The sequence below is a fragment of the Gadus chalcogrammus genome, chromosome 8, assembly GCF_026213295.1.
Source record: "Gadus chalcogrammus isolate NIFS_2021 chromosome 8, NIFS_Gcha_1.0, whole genome shotgun sequence".
NCBI lineage: Eukaryota > Metazoa > Chordata > Actinopteri > Gadiformes > Gadidae > Gadus > Gadus chalcogrammus.
Window position 1 is genome coordinate 3,267,846 of NC_079419.1, and position 12,652 is coordinate 3,280,497.

Consider the following 12,652-nt stretch of genomic DNA (forward strand, 5'->3'; position numbering starts at 1 on the left):
GATATTAATGCGATTAATCACGATTAAATATTTTAATCGCTTGACAGCTCTATATTATACATATTATCGTGGCCAAAAGCTGTGTGCGCCTCCAGACGATATTATGAATCACAAACGACTTTGTCGGGTTCTCCCACGTCTCTGGTTCTTCCACTTTCATATCCATCTGAAGCAGACTGAACCGCACGCTGCCTGCTGCCCGCTGCCCGCTGCCCGCTGCCGGGCGGTGGTGCTTCGCGGCGGTGGTGCCTCGCGGCAACCGGCGGCATGTCACAGTTCATGTACTTCAGGGTGTCAAAGCCAAAGTTCCTTTCCCCCAATTCCCACTACAGTCTCGTTGTGGAAATACAAGAGACGTCAAAGAACCGTAAAGAAACCCTTGCGTTACAGTGTGTGTATTCACACACACATACACACACACACATTTCGCGCTCGCATGGTCGTGTCTCATTGGCGGGCCAAATTCTCTGGGCGGGCCAGGCAGAGCAAGGGGAGGAGCTTAGATGCTATGTGACGACAAATTAAACCACATTCCAAATCAGCTCGCTTGAGCCTCCGTTTTTTTCAAAGGCGAGCAGAACACCTAGTAATCGTTTTACACCGAACGCAAGTTTTAGCCACTGGGGGCAGGCTAGGGGAACTCATATTTATGTTAGAAAACCTCATAAAGTGAGATTTTCATGCAATGGCACCTTTAAGGCCCACAAGACAATCAGAACTCACAATTATCCATTAACTCTATATTATGACCGCTGTCAAGGTAAACAAAAGGACTTTTTGCCTTTGGTATCACTCCGCACGTAGTCCGGTAACTTGTCAATGTAATAAGCGGGATATGTATCAACCCAAGCGCTGTCGGTTGCTAAGCGACGACGTCAACGTCTTGGGCGGACTATTTCTCTGCTGATCAACAGTATGAATAATGTAACAAATACATTGAAAATAAATTGTTTCGTTTTGGGAAGTAGCCGTGTAATAAGCGGGATAATGTATAGAACTTTGCCAGTCGTTATCGAAAAATAAGTCCCTTCATGGCGAAGCAAGACACCTCCGCTGCGCGTCAGTGTCCTGGTCGCCCTGTCTGGGCTTATTTTCTTAATAATGACCGGCGTTCTATACATTATCCCTTACATAATACATTGTATATCATGGTATATCATGTTTATTATTATAGTATGGTTTGTTTTGTCCTCACAGATTAGTAACAATTTATTAGAGATCCTAGGATATCAATATAATTGTTCAAATAAATTGTAAACAATAAAAAGCTCAGAGACAACTTTTACACTATTCTCATGCTAATGTTACGGGTCCCAGTATTGGGTGCCACGGCAACAATAAAGAAATCTGTAATATGCAGAAAATGGTAAGCAATGAAGACACGACTGCTCAGTTCGTCATCCAAGTTGCGTCTCTATTCAAATTCACAAATAAAATTCTCTGAGTGTCTCTTTTTCAGTCTTCAACTGTTTAAGTGCATCACATACTAACCACATCGTACATCCTATTCTAATTCACATTCATGTCATGTCTCATGTACATTCAATATTCTCCATTAGTCCACTTCTTCCTCTACTTGAGCAACATACTCATTTACATTCACCTGTTTCAGTGAGTTAAGGGATCAATAATAATATAGTGCAATTAACAGCTTAATCCACTGTACCTGAATGCAACATGTAGTTGGCAATTATTCTAGATTCACTTAAATAAAACAAAAGTATTACTCAGAGAAAGCTACATTTTTTCAATACAAAGTAAACCAAGTTGTTAGATCGACATGCCACTATGCCGACGGTTCAATGTTACGAAAACGGAACCCATTGTTCCGAAGGGCCGTATGTCCGATAAGTCAAACAAGAGGCGCATTTGGCCGACGGTTCAATATGCCGAATAGGCCTACATATAAAGTGCTCTCTCTCTCTCTCTCTCTCTCTCTCTCTCTCTCTCTCTCTCTCTCTCTCTCTCTCTCTCTCTCTCTCTCTCTCTCTCTCTCTCTCTCTCTCTCTCTCTCTCTAAGCAACAAAATACAACCTAGGCCTAGATATCACGTTCACGTTGAATATTGGAGAGCAAAAGAGAGTGCGAGCAGGTATAAAACTCTTTATATGTAGGCCTATTCAGCATATTGAACCGTCGGCCTAATGGCTTCCTTTTTTTAAAAGTCGGACAAACGGCCCTTCGGACCAATTGGTTCCGTTTTCGTAACATTGAACCGTCGGCATAGTGGCATGTCGATCTAATGGAAAATATTTCGGACCATTGAGACGTCGGAACAATGAGGTGTCGGAATTACGGGCAGGCCCCGTTGTGACTATGGATGTAACAGTTACATTTTTATCTTAACAGTATGCGTTAATATAAACATTCTTTCAAACTTGTAAATCTGTAGCCATGGACCTGTAACATTTACTCAAATTCCTGTTTAAGCTGTAGTGTACAGGAGACCACAAATAAAAATAACACTGTGCAAAGTACACACGATGAACCTTAAATTGCGCGGCATGCACGCAAGGCAATACACAAGGCGAAAAATAAACCCATAATCGGCGGTACCTGCCATTACGCGCCTTCCGGTATTCACCCCTGCCATTGTGCTCAACGGCGGTATTTTAAAGTCTCTTAAGTTCGCTAGAAACACAACAAAACATGACCCGATCCAATGAGGACCACATCATCTGCAAAAAGCAGTGACGAGATCCTCAGACCACCGAACTGCAACTGCAACTGCTAATATAAAAAAAATAAAAAAATAAAAAAAATAAACTGTTTTGAGAGTACCACACTAAGAAATGTATGCACTCACAGTATTTTAAGACACTTTCGATAAAATGTTTACCAAATGGCATATGTTTATAATATAATATTATTTAAATGAATGAGTCTCATTTTAATCCATAGTATGAAGGGGGATGAACCCATACATACAGAAACATTTATTATAATAACCAGATAAAATACCAACTCTTTCCAGATTCAATACATGGGATTTGGTCAGACTCTAGAGTGTAAAGTATTGGTGTAAGTTCAAGCAGTGATGTGTTCAGAATATAGACCAGCCTATATCATCCCACAGCATGACCATTCCACCTACATTTGTTTTTATGTTACCTTTTATTTTCGCCAGATATAAACACATTGACATTTAACTTTCTTTTCTTTTTTTTGAGGTTGACCTTACAGCTTTCATTGGAAAATCATTTACTTTCTGTAGGAAACCATACGCCGATATATAAAGGAAATGTATACGTTGTTCATGTATTTCTCTGAGCAAGGATTCTGATATGTTTTCTCTTGTTCTTCTCCAGCTCTGAAACTTTGGGACCGGGAAGCCTTAGAGAAAGAAGCAGATGAAAGACCCCAACCCAACAGTGAATTTGACATACTTGCATCCGACTCCATCGAAGACAAATCTTCTGCATTGAATGTTGAAGCTTCACTGCAAGCCAGTTTTCTGTGTGGAATGGTTGATTTAGAAGGCTCTGCTAAATTTCTCTCAGATTCTAAGCATTCCATAAATCAGGCTAGAGTGGTACTAAATTACAAAACCACCACCAAATTCAAAGAGCTGTCAATGAATCACATTGGCAGAGGTAATGTGAAACATCCATATGTGTTTGAGTCAGGACAAGCAACACACGTAGTGACAGGAATCCTTTATGGGGCACAAGCCTTCTTTGTGTTCGACCGTGAGTTGTCACAAAAGGAAGATCGACAAGACATTGAGGGCAATCTAAAGGTGCTGATCCAGAAGATACCCAGCTTGAAGATAGATGGCAAAGGTTCTCTAAACATGGCAGACAAGGACAAGGTAAATGTTGACAAGTTTAACTGCAAGTTCTATGGGGACTTTAACCTTAAGAAACCACCTGTGTCTTTTCAGGACGCAATAGAAGTCTATCAAAGCCTACCTGAGCTGTTGGGAACCAACGGAGAGAACGCAGTGCCTCTGAAGGTCTGGTTAATGCCACTGACGGCTTTAGATTCTGCTGCTGCTCAACTGGTTAGGCAGATAAGTGATAGTTTAGTCAGGGATGCTCAGAATGTCCTGGAGGACCTCAGCGAGCTGGAAAGGAGATGCAAGGATGCAGAAAGTTGCACAACAACCAAGCACTTCCCACAGATTAGCAAGAAGGTGAAAGCTTTCAAGGAACTTATTTTTCGGCATGAAGTTAAATTCCAGAATATTATGGCAAAGAAACTCCCGTTGATCCGAGGAGGAGGAGAGGAGGAAAGTGTTCTCGCAGAGATCCTGAAAAAAATACATTCCTCTCCCTTCAAAAGTGGTGAAATGAATGAGTGGATGGATTGTAAAGAGAAAGAAATCAAAATCATCAGCTCTCTGATTAACAAAATGCCCAACATGATGATTGTTGCGTCCAGTCACAACACTCTGCAGAGTGAGATCCACAGTGGAGATGTCAGACATACAGTATGCTTTGTCTTTACCTCCCTGGAAGGCCCAGAGCCGTACCTTTCAGCTCTGTCAAAGTACTTGGATGAAACCAAACCAGACGACGTGCCATGTGCTTATGATGTGGAAAAGGAACAATGGTTCTCCTCAAATGTCACGTATGAGAAAATGCAGCTCTTCAAAGATTTTGCAGAGGCCAACAAAGAGAAAAAAAGCATTAGGTTTCTAGCAGGTGCAATAAGCGATGATGAGAAGAAAGGCGCAACTCTCCACCTCTACAAGGATGGGTCCTTAGCCAACTACAACTTTGAACCACCTTCGAAGCCAGAGATGACCACAGGTGATATAACCCATAACAGTGTAACACTGAATATTTCCCCTCCTCAATTTGGGTTGACAACTGTCACCCACTACACTGTTGAGTTCTGTGTCCATGGAGATGATGTTTGGGATCAACAAATGGAGAGCAAGGCTGGGGATGTCATAGTGTCCGGCTTGAAGATTAATGAAGGGTATCAGTTCAGATGTAGAGCCTGCTGCGCAGTCGGCCTCGGCCCGGCCTGTGAAGGTAGCCCTTTGATTAAAACCTTACCATCCAGTCCTCCAGAAAAACTACAAGTGGAATGTTATTCTACAGAGTTATCAGTCAGCTGGGAGAAACCATCTGAGCTTGGAAGTGGAGCGGGGATCAAGCAATACATCTTAGAATATGCTGAAACATCTCCAGAAGTGAACCTTGAAGAGTGTATATGGAGCAAACCAATATTCACAGCCAACGACTCCCAACTAGTCAAAGTCATTCCAGGGCTGCAGCCTTCAACGCGATACACTGTCAGAGTCAGATGTGACTGTGGAGTTTCTGGCCTTGGCAAAGAGGAATCAGTAGTTGTGTGCACAAAAAAGCTATCTGATAAACTGGCTACATCAATCAAAGCATCGAGCAAAGTAATAGAACCTGGTTCTCCTTCAGTTTTCAAGTTACCCCTGAAGAAAAACGATATTAGGATAGATGGATGCAAGAGCTACACATTTGGCAAGCACAGCGTTAAGCCAAATCGCACTGTCATGTTTCTGGGGGCAACAGGTTCAGGGAAGTCAACTCTGATCAATGGAATGATCAACTACATCCTGGGCATAGATTGGAAAGACTCTTTCCGCTTCAAACTAATCAATGAGGATCAGTCAAAGTCACAAGCCGAAAGTCAGACTACCCACGTAACCACCTACAAAATCAACCACCAAGAAGGCTTCAAAGTTCCTTATTCTCTAACCCTTGTTGACACTCCTGGTTTCGGGGACACAAGGGGAATAGAGAGTGACAAGGCGATCACACAGCAGATCAGGAGTCTCTTCACCTCGGCAAAGGGAGTCTTTGAGATAGATGCAATTTGTTTTGTTACCCAGGCCTCTCAAGTCAGACTAACGGCGTCACAGAAGTATGTGTTCGATTCGGTGCTGTCCATCTTTGGTAAAGACGTGGCGGAAAACATTTGCATTCTGGTCACGTTTGCAGACGGTCAGCAGCCTCCTGTTCTTGAGGCGATCAATGCAGCCAAAATTCCATGTCCTAAAACCGACAAAGACCTTCCGGTGCATCACAAATTCAACAACTCTGCACTGTTTGCTGAAAATAAATCTTTCAGTGACAGAGCTGATCAAGACTCCAAATCATCAAAATATCCAGAAGAAAAAAAGATAGATGTTAACAACTTTGATGCAATGTTTTGGGCAATGGGGGCCAGCAGCATGGAAACATTCTTCACCGCCTTGGGACAAATGACCACCAAGAGCCTGCAGTTAACCAAAGAGGTTCTCGAAGAGCGAAAGCAGTTGGAGGTGTCTGTGGAAGGAATCCAGCCCCAGGTACGGGCGGGGTTGGCGAAACTGGAACAGATCCGATCAACCCAACAACAGATCGAAAAGCACACCGCCGACATCAGTTGCAATGAAAACTTTCAAATTGAAGTTGAAATCATAAAGTGTGTTAAAACAAACCTTACCAAAGAGGGACAGTTCATCACTAACTGTCAGCAGTGTCACATCACCTGCCATTACCCCTGTATCATAGCAGATGATCGGCAAAAAATGCTCTGTGGTGCCATGAAGGATGGGAAATGCACAGTTTGCCCTGGAAAATGTGACTGGAACGTACATTTTAACCAGAAATACAAGTTTGACTACGTCAAGGAGAAGCAGGTGACGACGGTACAAGAGCTGAAAGAGAAGTATGAAAAAGCCTCTGAGGCGAAGATCACAGTCCAGCAACTGATTGAAATCCAGAAGGAGGAGGTTGCCCATCTGCAGGATGAGATAATATTACTGATGGACACGTCGTCTGCCTGTTTAGCTCGGCTGAAGGAGATAGCTCTGCGGCCTGACCCGCTGAGCACGCCAGAGTACATCGACCTGCTCATTGAGGGAGAGAAGTCAGAGGGCAAAGAGGGTTACCTGGCACGGATTCAGTCTCTGGAAAAAATGAAAGGAAATGCCCAAATCATAGCCAAGGTTTCAAAAGGAGAGCAGCTAACCAGACCAGAGGAAGAATACGTGGAGGGAAAAAAGCAAAGAGAAAAAAAGGGATTACGCACCAGGTGTGTTGACTGGTGGAAGAGTGTAGTAAATTGAGAGATCCTTAATCTAGACTTCCCCTCCCCGGGTCACATTGAACAGCTCTGATGCGGGGTTACGCAACGTTCCCAGGCAAGTTTTGAGCCCAGGGTCCTCCTCAAGGTCTCTTCCCCAATGGACGTGCCTGGAACATCTCCCTCGGGAGGCGCGCAGTGGGCATCCTCACCAGATGACCGAACTGTTATAGGGTTAGGGCTAGCTTTAAAAAATAAAAATAACAAATGATTTCCACTGGGGATGGGCAACACAGTTTTTCTTGGATTAGAAACCAAAACATTTGATTTGAAAGCGATGGCATTCGTTTTAAATAGACATGTGTGATACTTTGTTTGAATATGACAGCTTTTAAAAATCACAGGTCTTCTGTTTTTATAGTTTATAGTAGTATCCTTCTCAGGTAATGGCCTTTGTTCGCTTCACCTCCTTGTTCCTGCTGTAACTCATTAAATTCAGGTTTGAGGTATACTTTTTGCCATAAATTTGTACTGATTTTTGACGCAGGTAACCTTTTACCGATATATTTTTAACAATTCCAAAAAATTTATACAAATAAAATTTAAACAATTTTATGAGGGTGGATTCTCAAATCTGTACCATCATCAGTATTGAAAGTATTGGTTTCGATCCACCCATCCTTAATTTCCACAGTAGGTGTTCACAGCAATTAGTCACTTATTGACATCCTTCTTCTGCTACATCAACTCATTGTATGCTTGTTCTTTGATATAATAACACAGATGCTGTTGATGAAAACATTGTCATGAAATTGTGACCAATATTTTTTGGGGTGTAAATGTGATTATGAATATGTTAGAGGAAATCATAACAGAGGTTGGAAAAAGAATATTTACAAAAGTATAATCATCACATGTATGCCTGCTATATGTCATCTTACTCTTTAAAGAAAAACGAAATTTAAACGAAATTAAAGATTGAACCACGTCTGTATTTACTCAAGCCTATTTTTGTTTTTTTTGATTAATTTAAGTTGGTTGTGTTGTGATATATTGAAAGATAAGTCTCCTGAACTGGATCGGTAAAGCGTTGAACTCCTGAAATCTTTACCGATCCAGGGGACCACTAGTAAGTTTAAACTTGTTCATGAAATCACCAGCAGGGGGTGACAAACTGTTTATTTTGCTAAATGAATTATGTTGCCACCGACGTACTCTACCATCTGTCTTCACCTTAGCAGCAGAGGGCGCCGTTTCCCATTTTAATTGAAAACACCAGAGATGTATTGTTATTGATATGACAACCCGGTATCACGCGATTGCGTGCTCCTGCGCATGAACATTAATCTATTGAAGCGTGTTCCAGAGCACGATAGTCCGACTTTTTGCGTGCTACACAGAATGAAATGTAAACCAATGCATTCTGAATGGGAGTGTTCTCAGACAATTAACGTGCTCCACAAAACGGTACGAGAGAGAGAGAAAGAGAGAGAGGGAGGGACAGAGAGAGAGAGAGAGCGAGAGAGAGGCTTCAGAAAGGGTGTGCGCAGATAGTACAGTGCACCCTAGTTATGTTTATGCCAAAACCACAAATGCTATATATATATATATATATATATATATATATATATATATATATATATTGCCTATATATATGTAGGCCTATAGGCTATATTTATAATTAGGCTATAATTAAATTATTTAATTTTAGCGTGTAATGAGACAATCTATAGCCAAATTGTCGAAGATGCATGAGAATCTCCGGGGATATCAGCATGGGAAATCGGCGAATCAGAACCATGAACCTATAAAGAAAGACGTAATCTCAAGCGGGAGAGAACGTTTGTGGTGCTGGTTTGTGTCATGTAAGTACAGGGCTCTCATGTCTCATGCATTCGGCGTGAGACACACGCAATTCAACCCATGCACACGCTCGAACCTGGTCTCACGAAAATACGTGACACTGTCACGTTATTTAATCTATTTAAACGTGATCAGGGACACGTAGGCCTATTTTCTAAATTTAGTATTTCAATTGGAAGTAGGCTATTTGTCGTGTCACTAAGCATGACTTCCAAACTAAGGTTCTGTCCGGGAGCGTTCTTAATGTCCCTTATGGAGCTCCGTACAGATAATTTATTGTTGAAAATTGTCTGTGATAACTAACAAATGACAGCTTATGGCCACCCGTTTCTACTTAAAATTGTCTGTGATAACTAACAATATGACGCGTTTCTACTTTCACCTTTGATACGGAGAAATTGTGACAATACACGGATATATTAAATGCAGGTGCGCTGCTCTGTAGGCAAACCGCGAAGGAAAAAAGGGTAGCTGCTTCATCTGTTCTTTTTAGGTGACTGAGGGACAATATTTGAGACTCACTTTTATCAAAGGGGGTCTCAAAGGACGCATACGCTTCAACCTGTGGCTCCAGCCCTACAGGAAATGACAAGTGCTCCATCTCGTTGCACCTGCACCCAGCGGCTCGCTTGCAAGATTTTGTACCGTTTTGTGGAGCACGTTAATTGTCTGAGAACACTCCCATTCAGAATGCATTGGTTTACATTTCGTTCTGTGTAGCACGCAAAAAGTCTGACTATCGTGCTCTGGAACACGCTTCAATAGATTAACGTTCGTGCGCAGGAGCACGCAATCGCGTGATACCGGGTTGGGCTCGGAGGCTCCCGAGGAGAGCCGCGATCCTACTTCTGACACCAAGTTTGTGGGGGGAATTTTGAGCCAGGTCAATCATAACTGTCCAAACCAGGTAGAATAAAGAGTCATCCGAATTTATAACAATTATGCTCATACATTTGGGTATTAAAGGTAACGTGACACACAACAAACAAAGCAACAACTGAACCTAAAGTAAAACAAGTTAGCTATTGGTTGACACAAATGTTATCGTAATCAATTATAAAAAATGCTATTTCCTAATTAACCTTATTGTTTTTTCTGAAGTATGCTTTCAATATCCCCTCGTGTATTCCACCAGGGGAGTAACCTCCCCTATCTCGGTGGCCCCGACACACACGAGAAGACAGGCTCACACACACACATGGTTCTTTCATCTTCCTCTTTTATTTTATTTATTATTGTTTTATTGTTTAAAAAACCCTTATTTTTCACTATGGATAACACGAATTAGGATTTTGGATAACATTTTATCATAATTATTTAGTCTAATTTTAAGTATTGCCGATTATTATCTCTAGATTATACAATCACTTTTAATAAAATGTCTGTTATTACCGTTATCCCTCAGGAAATATCTAATTTGTGTTGTCATTTTGGTACTTAAACCTCGTCAGGTCTGTTGAACTGTGCATTTGTATCGCGCTTTCTCAGAGTCCCCTAAAGGGGGCGGGGGGTTCCCGGTCCCTCTTGATGAGGCGGGATTACCCCAGAATTCTTTAACAATAATCCCCAGCGCTGGTAGCCCCTGAACTTCTGTGGAAGAGCGGTGTGCATGCTATGGACAAATTTAAAGGCTAATTGTTTAGGTGAAACCTGTGGGCAGAGACTACAGAGAACTTCAAATATGGCAGTGGGGTAACTAAAAGATGAGGTGGAGTAAAATAACTCAAAATATGGTGGTGGGGAAACTACAAATTTATCAAAGCCTAAAAGCTCCACAGAACTCTTATCTGTACTTCTGGAATATGTGGTATTTTATGGCATAGGGCCACCACTCACTTACAGTAGAACACACTCTATCTCTCCCCTCTGTGCTATATGTATTCAAATAAAACATATACATACACATATTTCTACGTGAAGTAGTTCAAAGTTCAGTTCACAAATTTTAAAATGTACTAGTTCAGTTAAACGTTCATAATTCAAAATTTTGAACTAAGTCCACAGTTCCAAAAAATGAACTAGTTCATAGTTCTTTTTTTTCAATATGTTGCTGTGAGCTATTATTTTTTTCTGCCATTTTGAACATTGAGCCCCTTTGTGGTTTGTCTAGGATGAAATAGAGTGGTTGAATCAAGTATCGTAGCAAAATACAGTTTCTATTGTGTTTTATTGCACATTAAGCGCATTTTGTAAATCCCATTGATTTCTGTTAGACTGTATGACTCTTTGCTCGTTGGCCGGAAACGAAAAGGTGTTCACGTTTGGTTGTAGTCTTTTTGCTCGGTTCTAGCCCTACGGTTGGGACGGAGAACCGAGCGAAAAGACTACAACCAAACGTAAACAGCCCCCCTTTCCGTTTCCGGCAAACAAGCAATGATTCTAGCTCCTAAACCATGGTCAGGGTGGGTGAACTAGGTTACACTGGTGTGGCCTATAGTTAGTTCTTCTTGATGGATTTCCCTCAAACAATTTAAATCAAAGCTGAATAAACATTTAATAAACAGAAGAACTTTAAAGATGTCCATTTAAGGAAACTTCGGTATTATCTGCAAACCTGAAAACTAAAATAAAGCATTGATAAGAAGGTAGTAAAAGTCAGACAGCCATGTAAATATTTATGGTTTATTGTCAGAGCCATATTGAAGGCCTACATACACAACAGAGCCAATACAGATACAAAAGCATCAAGAATCCAGTATTTCTGTTGATGATGGATTCACTGTAATCGTAAGGAAAAATACAACATGATTATCTATAAAATATCACCTCGTGGTCCAAAATCAAATTGAAGGCAAAGGGCAGCGGTATAAAATGTACAGCTAGTGGGTACACCATCAATCACAAACCAGACATTGCACATTACAACTCGACAGAAGATGGCGTTACTTAAAGTGTACACAATATACAATAAGGCACAGACGGCAAAGAGCTTTGGATGGACCGACCGCCCGCGGTGCTCCTGGGAAATGTAGTTCTGCTCCTGAAGAAATGTAGTTCAGACATGAATAAACCTGCGACCAATCAGAAACAAACCACAAGTCCGAAAAACGTTTTGTAGCAGAGAGTACACTATAGAATAAAGAGTACGGTTTAAATCAGACCGACTGGTTTTCCTTAAGCCGATACAGAAGAGTATGGATGATTCATATCCCTTCTGTGATACAAACTCTCTCCATGAACTGATTAGGATTCACAAAATGCCGTCCAGACGCCAGTGTGTATGTAGGACTCGACGTAGGTCCTTGTGAACGCATTAAGGAACATCGGTAGGACAGGAGAGACGGCAGCGTCTCGAGAACAACGAGAGGGATACCTGGATTGACAGCGAGCTTGGTCCTGATTGAGAGTCCTCGAGGCTGGCACGGGAGGGACCTGTGAGATCCCAGCATGGTTTGAAATGTTCAAGGCGGCTGCATAAGGATGTACATTTACAAACAGACCTAGATATAGCTCGACACAAGGCCCACACTCAAATCCTGTAAGTACTTTCTTTTTTCTCTGCTTGTTTTTTACATTCTAACAGTCAAAAGACCCACCCACACACAAAAAGAAACTCAGACGCACGCGCACACACACACACACACACACACACACACACACACACACACACACACACACACACACACACACACACACACACACACACACACACACACACACACACACACACAGTATAGTAACAGCCCGTGAAGTGTGACAGCACCTAGCATATAGAAAACAAAATTAGCAGTTTAACTTGAAACAAAAAGATTTCCCCACAGAATCAAAGTCCCCACTCCACCAACAATACCAA